The sequence below is a fragment of the Camelus dromedarius genome, chromosome 14 (assembly GCF_036321535.1).
Source record: "Camelus dromedarius isolate mCamDro1 chromosome 14, mCamDro1.pat, whole genome shotgun sequence".
Lineage (NCBI taxonomy): Eukaryota > Metazoa > Chordata > Mammalia > Artiodactyla > Camelidae > Camelus > Camelus dromedarius.
The window spans coordinates 18,619,784-18,630,418 of record NC_087449.1 but is presented as its reverse complement, the minus strand read 5'-3'; positions in this window follow the sequence as shown (position 1 = coordinate 18,630,418).

The following is a 10,635-nucleotide window of genomic DNA, read 5'->3' as shown; positions in this document are numbered from 1 at the left end:
CTGGGTTGTTTATTGTAGATAAGGGGTTGATTTTCTGAGGAGGTTATTGTGGATTGTAGGTCAAATTTCTGTTCTTACATATATGATCTATCCATTGCCTATTTGTATATTCAGTCTCTCAGAGCTGGTGAGCAATAAGGGACTGCCATTCTATTCATCAGGTTCCCCAGAGACAGAACCAGTATGGGTGTGTGTGTGTGTGTGTGTGTGTGTGTGTGTGGAGAGAGAGAGAGACTGAGAGAGATTTATTTCAAGGAATTGGATTATGTGATTGTGGGGGCTGGCAAGTCTGAATTGTGTGAGGCAAGCTGGGGATTCACATAAGAGCTGTTACAGTCTTGAGTCCAAAATCTGCAGGGCAGGCCAGCAAGCTGGAATCTCAGACAGGGTGTCTATATTGTGGTCTTGAAGCAGAATAATTGCTAGCCTTCAGCTGACTGGATGAGGGCCACCCATGTTAGAGAGACTAGTCTCCTTTACCCAATGTCTGCTGATGTAAATGTTAATCACATCTGAAAAATATCTTCATAGCAATATCTGGACTGGTGTTTATAGGACCAAACAGCTGGCATTATAGCTCAACCAAGCTGATGCATAAAATTAGCTGTCACAACCATGTTCTAGTCACTGTTTTTTACTGCCTGAGAAGACATGGTTAATGTTTATTAGGGTTTAAGATGTTTATCCACCATTTTTGCTTATCTGCAAGCATTCCTCTCTTTATTAACACAGTTCACACTGAGATGATGATTCACTGTTTAAACACAGCACCCCCACGCCTGTCCCCTTCATAGTACATCTAGCTTTGTAGTGGGGAACATACCCAGACAGCCACACTCTGGTCAGGTTACATGAGGTCAGGCTTGCAGAACACTATTTTCACTGAGTTGCCTTATAGGGCACGTTATTCAAAATCCCATCTTACCTCTGTATTTACTACATTCACTGTTGAAATTCTAAGAGTGAAATTAATATCTCATACCAAAGCCAGTGGGTACTATCTTAAGAAGGTACACAGCATTGTGTTTATTTTATTCAGCTAGCTGACACTTAAGAGAAAAGCTTATTTCGGAGATGACAAAGTACAGCAAGTGCATTTATTTGGCTTGTGACTCAGTTTAGTCTTGTATTTGTATCTGAGAGCTTAGTCATAGCAGACTTCTGGCTGCTTTCAATTTACATGATTAGAGAAATGGGACTCACTTTTCCACTCAGTATCCATGTACATTTTCTTTTACTTTTTTTAGTGAATTCTGTTACAGGTAAGGTGCGTCACGTGGCCTATTATTTTGGAATTTTGTGCCAAAGACTACTAGCTCTGAAATGAGAGAGGTAAATAAGAAAGAAAGTAACAATGAAAGCTGGAATAGTAAAAAAAAAAAAAAAAAAAAAGACATCCTTTTTAACAATAGAGTAGCCTTAAATGACCTGAATTCTACAGAGGAGCCAGGGAACAGTTGGGAAATACAAACTGATTTTGCACAAAGATGGAAATTTAATACCCTGTATTTTTGTCAAGTAAAAATAGTACTATCACTCGCTCACTCAGGTGGACCTAAAGAAAATTTCAGGGAAAAGGGAATAAAGATTGTAATGAACTTTAGAAGAACACAAAAGGGACCACAAATGCTTCACAAGAAACCTCTTAGGAGGCTAATGTCAAAAGAAATAAGAAATGTAAATATGACTAGGCCAGAATTCATCAAGGGATAACAGAAGTTTTATTGTTCAAAACAAGGAAACTTCTCTTAGGCAAGATCCACAGACAAGTAAGTATTTAAAAATGTTTTTTCCAGGTCCACTACAAAAGAAACCTTGATTCCATTTGCTTCATAATACAACTACAAACTTAGAAAAAGTAAGTGTAATAAAAAATATAATTGTAGGGGGTGGGGAATAGCTCAGTGGTTGAGTGCATGGTTAACATGTACAAGATCCTGGGTTCAATCCCCAGTACCTCCATTAAAAAAAATGTAATTGCTTTGGGATAGAAAGTGAAGGTTCACTGAAGAAAGAATTGCCAAATTTCTTTTTCAAATAACCACATTGGATTAAATGTTGACTTATTGCTCACAAAATCAACCTACATTTGTTGCAGTGAGAACGGTCAGATACTTCACACATTCCTGATCTTTTGAGTTGTGTGCCTCTAACAGAACACACATAGATAGCATAGCACTGGGGAATTAGAAGTTTCTGAGTTCATTACTAATTTTACAATACTTTACATCTCAGCTTCTTCAGTTAGAAAAAAAGTTCAGTCTCATTTTTCTGTGGTTTTTTTGTTTTCATTTATTAGGTCAGTTTTTCTCACACCTAGCAGTTGAATTAGAACGTACAAGTATAATCCATCTTCTACAAAGAGGGTAAGGAAGATTCACAGTGGTTATGTGACATGTCTAACAAAAATAACTGGCAGAACCAGTATGAGAACTCTGGTCTTCCAGCTTCATTTCATTGTTCCAGTGCCCCATTCTTAGTCCAGCATAGAGAATTCTTAAGCAGATTATGTATAACTCTCCTGATATTGCAAGACTTGTTATTATATGATCAGGGCGTCATAATGAAAACCCTAGTCCTTAGTTGGGAAAGGTCAGAGGATGGTGACCCTCTAAGATGGACATGTATTTTATTCACATAATTTATTTTGAGTAAGAGTCTAGCAAAATCTAGCCTTGCCTGGTTCTCTGTGGGTAGTCTCTGAAATAAATGCCCTGTAGAGGTGGGGAAAGGCAGGGGCTGGACTTCCATAGCCTTGTTTATTCAATCATTAGGTATGGATTGGAGATGGGGAGGGGCAGGGACAGTGGTGGTGAGGGGTGAGAAGTGTTGGGTAACCTCCCTGGTGAAGTGGTTCCACCCCGATGAGGGCAATACTGCAGCATCCACTTCAAGTAGTAAGTCATGCCTCATCCATTTATATTGTCAATGCAAGTAATCAATGACCAAACTATAATAGGAATACAAGAGAGTTCTATTTGAGCCAAACTGAGGACCATAGCACAGGAGACAGCCTCTTACGTAACTCTGAGGTCCTGCTTCCGAGAAGCACGGCTTTCAGAACAGTTTTATATCCTGTCAGAACAAAGAACATCAAACAAGTCAGGGATGCGTTCTTTCAAGGCTTTGAAACGAAAGACAAAAAACACACAGAGATCAGCATGTACACAGTGAATCAGCATGGCCTTCACACCTGGGAAGGGGGTCTTATTGTCGAAAGAGTACTAGAATTGGGTCCCAGGAAAGGAGGCATTTAATTTTTGTTTTTAATATGGACATTTTTTACTTTTGTTCAATGTACTCTTTTTTGATGATTAATGCAGATGTACAATGTATGTTTGATAGGCTACAAACAGGTTATTTTAGTTAGTATAAAATTCAAGTTAAATCATGAATAAGTCAGAATGACTTCCCTATATTTCAGTATGTGAATATTTCTTTCATTAATACCAAACAACCTCTAACTAAGCGTTAAAAACATTATTGTGGCTATAATGTGATTATTAAACTATGATGAAATTGTTGCCTCATATCCATCCTTCCTTTCTTCCTTCCTTTCATATTTTTTTCTTTTCTGAAAATAATTTTTTTCTAGAGAATTTAGTGAGTTAGAGGGAAAATGAGACTTCTAAAAATAGGCTTCCACTATAGAAAAGTGGAAATCAGACTTTCTGTGTTCAAAAACCAGCTCAAGTGCTTACCAGCTATTTGACCTTGTTTTGAGCAACTTATTTAAATTAAACAATCAAATCTTCAGTATCTTTTCTCCTAAGTAAAATGGAGATGGTAGTAATGTTTGCTTCGTAGAGTTGTTATGAAAATTAGGTGATATAATGCTTGTAAAGCACACACGCAGTGTGTTAGCTGTCCCTTTGGCTCAGTAATAACCATTGTAAAATTTCTGTGTCTATGCCTTCGGGTTCTTTCTCTAAATTATGTGGACAGTGCTTTGAATATTGGAATCATGGCACATAAAAACTATCCATCCAACTCGTGCTGTAGTTTGCATTTAGAACACTCTGCCGTTGATACGAAGTTACAGACTGCTTATCCTGGTTGGAGGGTGTCGGGGAGGTGGTTTTCATTTTAGCCCAGCCACTTCCGGCTTCAACCAACTGGAATGAGGATTTTTTTTCTTTTGTTTTTGTTTCTGTATTTTAAAAAAAAAAGTATTTATTTATGTTAATGGAGGTACTGGGGACTGAACCCAGGACCTCATGCATGCTAAGCACGTGCTCTACCACTGAGCTATACCATTCCCCCTGTTTTTTTTTTAAACTGAATATTGCAGAAAGAAATGCCAGAGGATTCTTGCTAGCCCGTATGTGATAGCTAATGATAACAGAATATTTTGAAAATATAGGGCCAGTTTAAAAGTTTATTCATCACCAAATAGCAACAATGATCATCGTAATGTGATGGAAATGTTTGAAATTGTTTTTGTTTTAAAGGAGCCAAGCAAGGAAATTCACTGTTAAGAATTTTCCATGTTGGATGAGTTTATAGCCTGGAATGTTTAAAAAATACATAATGCCAGGTATCCTTTTGCATTTTTGATTCTCAAAAATCAAATAGCTTTGTAAAAGGCAAAATAACCAAAATTGCAAAGAGTGATTTTGTTAAACTGTTAGAATGGCCACCTCTGGTTTTGACAGCCTGGCATCCATCTAACCTTCTTCAGGCAGTATCTCTATACCCTGTGGGGAATTTCTCTTGTCCCTGTGATTGATTAGTGGTTTAATGAGGAGCTCTAGCAGTGAGCACAGATTAACCTAAACCAATGAACATTATCTAGTTTCCTGCTACAGTGATGGCTCCAGATGAACACCTGACCTAAGCTAGATCACTTAGAATGACTCTCCGAATTTTTATGACAATTAACAAAAAAGATGCATTCTTATTCCCTTGAAATTATGTACTGTGGAGGGGAGAGGGTATAGCTCGGGGGGAGGGTATAGCTCAGTGGTAGGGCACAGGCTTAGCATGCAGGAGGCCCTGGGTTCAATTCCCAGTACCTCCATTAAAAATAAATAAATGAATAAATACCTAATTACCTCCCCCCACAAAAAAAAAAAAAAAGAAAGAAAAGAAAAGGAAAAAAGAGACAAAGGTCTACAAAAAGTGTGTAATCCTTCTCACCATCTCACCCTTCGAGGAGAACACCTATCTAAGAATGAAACCCCATGGAGAAGGCATCTCGGAGAGACGGATAGAAACAAGGGAGCTGGTGATATTTTTGAAATGGGGGTCCAGTGATCCCAGAGGCTAGACCTGTGCCAGTACCTATCAGTTATATGAGCCAAGACATTGTTCTCCTCCTTGTCTTCCTCTCCCTCTTCCTCCCTCTCCCCTAACCCCTCCAATCCCTCATCCTCTTTCTCCTTTTTCTTTCTTTTCTTTTTTTTTTTTTTTTTTGGCTAAGCCAGCTTTTCTTTTGCTGTCTTCTTCTTGCTACTCTTCTTAAGTGTAAGAGTCCCATTTGATATTGAAATGAAGGGAAATTTACTTAAAATGGGTAATATGAATCTTACTCATCTTCACACTTTTTTCTATTTTCACATTTTTAATTTTACATGTTGTACATAATAATATTACCATATTTACAGGTTATAGGTTTGATATCGTATTAGTGTGAATTCTCCAAACGAGCAGAACCAAAAAGGTGAGTGAGTGTGTGTGTGTGTGTGTGTGTGTGTGTGTATTAGAGACCCAGGGAAAGCTGATATTGCCATTCAAGTTGGAACGCCATCTGCTGGAGAATTCTTTCTTTTTGGAGGGGGTCAATCTTTTGTTCTATTCAGGCCTTCAACTGATTAGATGAGGATCGCCCCACCCACATTATAAAGAGCAATCTACTTTACTCAAAGTACATCACTTTCAATATTAATACCATCCAAAAACACCCTTGAAGAAATATTCAGATTAATATTTGATCAAATACCTGGACATTGTGACCCAGCCAGGTTTACACATAAAATTAACCATCACAGACAGATACCTAATCATAATAATAGCCAATTTTTATTCAGCTCTCCCCATGTAGTAGGTACCTGGCTAAGCTTTTTAAAGAAATAATTTCAATGAATTCTCATACGGCAGTTTAAGAAGGTGCTATAATTGTCATTCCTTTTCATTAGGAACTAGCCCTAGATGAAATTAAACTTTAAAGAAAATTGTCTAAGGCCATACAGCTAATAGATGTTAGAGCCAGGACATGAACCTGGGTTGTATGATTCTAAAGCCCATGCTCTGAACAAACAAGCCATACTACCTTTCAAAGCTACTAATTTGTTTGCTATGCTTGAGTCATTTTTAGCAGAATTCTCTAGAATACATCATACCTTTTTTTTTTTTTCAAGTATTGGAACAGGTTTGCAAGCATGGACTCTAGCTTGACGGCTTGAATTTGTGTCCTGGTTTTACTGCTCATGTGACTTTAGTCAAATTACTTAAGATCCTCTCTGTTTCCTCATCTCTAAAACAGGGATAAAAATGGCACTCTGGATTATTTGTGGATAGTTTTGAACAGTAACTGGTAGAATACTTGCAAAGTGCCTAGCATAGTGTCTGACATATACTAAGAACCGCCTACGTAGTAACAGTTGTTACTAGAATTGTATTGTTGCTTTAAAAATTGAAATAAGAACCCATTACTGAAAGAGCAGTGTTACTGTCTCCATGGTGTTGAGAAGGAACTTGAAAGCGGTCACACAGTCAATTACGGTGGGTGCAAGACCAGGGCCCACTTCCTGACTCCATCCTAATCCACTCTCTTGTTTCTGAACCTCCACATAGCCTGTGTACGCACTGATATTCGGTGATTTTCTTTCCTCCCTGTCTGAAGGAAAATTTGTAGGAGAGAAGTATTCATTTTGTCTCTCTATGCCTCAAATAAGTTGTAACCAAATTTGACCACATTTTTGCTTTGCTCTTAAAAAAGACACTTCAAAATCCCTCTGTCTTCTGATTTTTAAGTTTTTCGAACTGGTGATGTTTTTAAAGTTGCTAGAAATTGTGAGAATGTGTTTTCCTGGCTCTTTGTTTTCAAATAGACGTATTATATCAATAATCTTTGGTAAATCTTCAACGACATCTGGTGTGGTGTTCAGAGTCTTATTAATAGTATAAGAAATAACAAACTACAATTGGCTAATAGGGAGGGGGTTGAGGGCACTCCCCAGCTAGAAAGCCCCCAACTGCAGATAGAGCAATCCACTGAAAAGAGATATTTCACCAAGGTTCTCAGCAAATACATTCAACAGATTATATGGTCAGTAAGTTCGTTTCTAGAAAAGCATATGCTCAGTTGCCAAGAAAGATTATTTTATTGGTTGTGACTTCCCTGGTCCTTTCCCACTTCCAGTTCCTCTGATAGTTTCTTGCCTGGTGTTTTTCAACCCATGGTCTCTAAGGTCTAGAGAAATAATTATAATTTGCTAATTTCTCTGCTTCATAAACTCTGATTTGTTCACCAACATCATCTAAAATGCTATGATTTAAATTCTGAGAAAATATTCTTAGGAAAAAAGCTGTGGGAAGTGAGCTTTGTCTGAAATGCAGTGGATAAAACACAGGGATTCATAAAATGCAAACTATTGATTTTATTATGAGCTTGTGAGTTTTGGCATCGAGGCTGATTTTTATTGAATGTTGTTGTTGTGAAGATGAAATTCCTTCTCTCAGAACACAGTTTCTTCTCTGGCTGATCTGACTCTCGGTGAAGCGATCATCTGGTGTTTATGCCATGAAAGTGGCTGCCACTTCAAGGAAAGTCACCTTGTGCTTCGATAACGTTCCTCTTGCTGGAAAATCAAACTTGATGTGCAAGAAAATCTATGTGACGGTTTACAAAGAAGGTACATTATTATTGCTGCTGACAAGGGGAGTGATACATGAAGGAGACAGATAAATGCTTTTAAGCCATTAAGAAATCATATTTCTGGTGTTCTCTTGATCCTGAAAGAATTTCATTAAAAACATTTCTTAAAGATATAGGAGAAAAACCCCACCTAGTCTGTCTTGTATATTTCTGTAATCAGGAGCCCATTTATTTCCTCTGAACATGCTTTGTAGTTTTGCCCCCCCCCCCCCCCGCTTTCCTTTTGTGTCCCAGAGTCTAGCTGGGGTGAGTGACAGTGGAATGCGCAAAAAGACCATCTGTCCAGGGAGATTCATTCAAAAAAGGTCTTAAATTTAGTTTTTAATGTTACATCAAAATGAAACAGAGACACATACACAAGATTGAATATTTAAAATATGCCATGCTTTTACAACCTTGTACGTTTTTGTTTCTTTACTTTTTAGTATTTTGAGAGCCTCAAAACTGAAATGTCTCTTGAGCTCTGAGAAGCATTGTTTTTCTTTGAATCAGAATTTCCGTTCCTTGTTTTTATTGCCATCTGTCAAAATCTAACCCATCTATCACAGGCCAACTCAACTCATCCCACCATAAAGCCATCCCTGTTCTTTTTAGCTGGAAATAATTTCTCCCCTCTGTGGTCCCGTATTTCCCATCTATACATCTTATGTCTTTATTCTAGGCTATAAGCTTCATATGAGCAAGGGCCTTGTCTTATTCTTTTATTATGTACTTAGAAATTTTTTAGAAAATTGTCTTTGAATGGAGGTCTATGACTGCTCCATTTTGTAAAAGGCATCTTCTATTAAATTGTGTTTTTCTCTGTCTCTGTTTTTCTCTGTCTCTTTTTTCTCCTCTGTCTCAGGGTTAGCTGGAACTAAAATTAGGGTAAAATGCCTTACTTGCTGTGAAGCCAAACTTTTGAGCTTAGAGTAGTTTTCAGAGTGAACATGAGATTTAAGTATAAGTCGGTCTTTGCAGAATTGGATTAGATGTTCTATTTATTTTCAAAGACTTCTATTACCACAGTCTCTCTAGCAGCAGTCTAATTTAGTGTGAAAGCTCAAGTGGTCTCTGCTTAACTAGAAAATCATTCCGCTGGTCATACTCCAGGCTACTTGCAATGTGGTTAGCGACATCTTTGCTTCAGCAGCAGAAAAACATTCCTTTGAAATCTCAAAGGTCATTAAGCAGATGTCCAATCACACTCTAGGTTGTATTGGACAGTATCACGACCAGATGGTTTCATTCTGGTTATCTTTCAATTTTTTGTTGTTGTTTTTTCAAATTATTATATTTTATTTTTTAATCGTTTATAATATGTCAATTTCTGGTGTACAGCATAGTTTCAGTCGTACATATACATACATATATTCCTTTTCATATTCTTTTTCTTTTTTTTATCTTTCAGTTTTTATTTTTCTATCTTTACTCTTTATGGGGTTCTTCTACAGTATACAATTATGCCTCTAAGAAATCTTTGCATCACAGAATATATTGATCCTGAGTTGGGTTCTTCAAGATAGTAATTTTAGCAAATAAGCCAGCTCTTGGTTGTATAGGTGACATTACTTCAGGCTCTCCAAAAACCAAGAGCTTGTGTATTGTGTGAATTTCTCACTTCCAGAGCGGACAGCAATTTCCCTTTGGACAAGCGAGTTAGTTTGCCCTGTCAAACACTGGAAGAGCTCAGAAATTGGAGATACCAAGTGACCCACAATGAAGGCGTGAGCGATGTGCAAAGCGGCCTCAAACGGGGGTACCATTTAACAATCTGTAAAAGAAGCTGTCAGATTACTGCCTTTCCACGTCCACGCTGGATTTTTAGGTTACTACCCCTCTTCACTCCTACAGGAGCCTGGAGATTTAATTTCTGAAGAAAGTGAAACCAAGGTATTTACAAAAACGAGTAGTGAATGGATTTACCTCTAGGGCTATAGTTTGCTAATCCTAAAATGACAGCTAAGAAGTACTAGATATGTGAATAAAGCCTTCGGCATGAGACGTCAAAACAAACCAATAGAGAAAAAGAAAATCATTGGAGAAAACAGAGATGATGCAGAGAGCAGAAGAAAACAAAGAAATTGAAGTGATTATCCTTAGAGAGATAATAAAAGTATGATATCCATTAATCAAGAGCAGGGTGCAATAAAAAGGAATAATCAGATTATGAAAGAACTACATGAAATTAAAACTATGATAGCTGAATAAAAACAGAATCAAAAGAAGAGTCAGCAAATAAGGGTAAGAAAAATCTCTAGAAAAATAAAAAGACAGAGATAGGTAATAGAAGAAAAAAAATTTTCTTAAGTAAGGAAGCAAAGATAACCTTATTTCTGAAGGCTCAACATCCTACTAACATAAATTCCAGCAGGAGAGAATAAGTAGAAAGGAAGAAATTATCAATTTGATATTACTGGAAAATTCCCTGGTATTGAAACGCTTATGACTCTAGATTGAAAAGTCCACTAAACTTCCAGCACAAAAAATAATGGCCAGCCCTTTCCAAGGCATTTCAATACTAGGAAAAAAAAACCCTCCAAAATTTTCTAGATAGAAAAAGTTTACTTACAAAGGATAGCATCAGAAAACAGAATAACATCAGCTCTCTCAACAGGAATTTAAAAGCTAAAAGATATATTTCATATATACCAAGTTATCAATCAGGTATTATAATGGGGCAAAGCTATTGTCAGACATGTAAACTTCCAAAACTTTATCTCCTACACATTCTTCCTCAGAAAGATACTGAAAAAGTATATCTTCAACAATTAAGA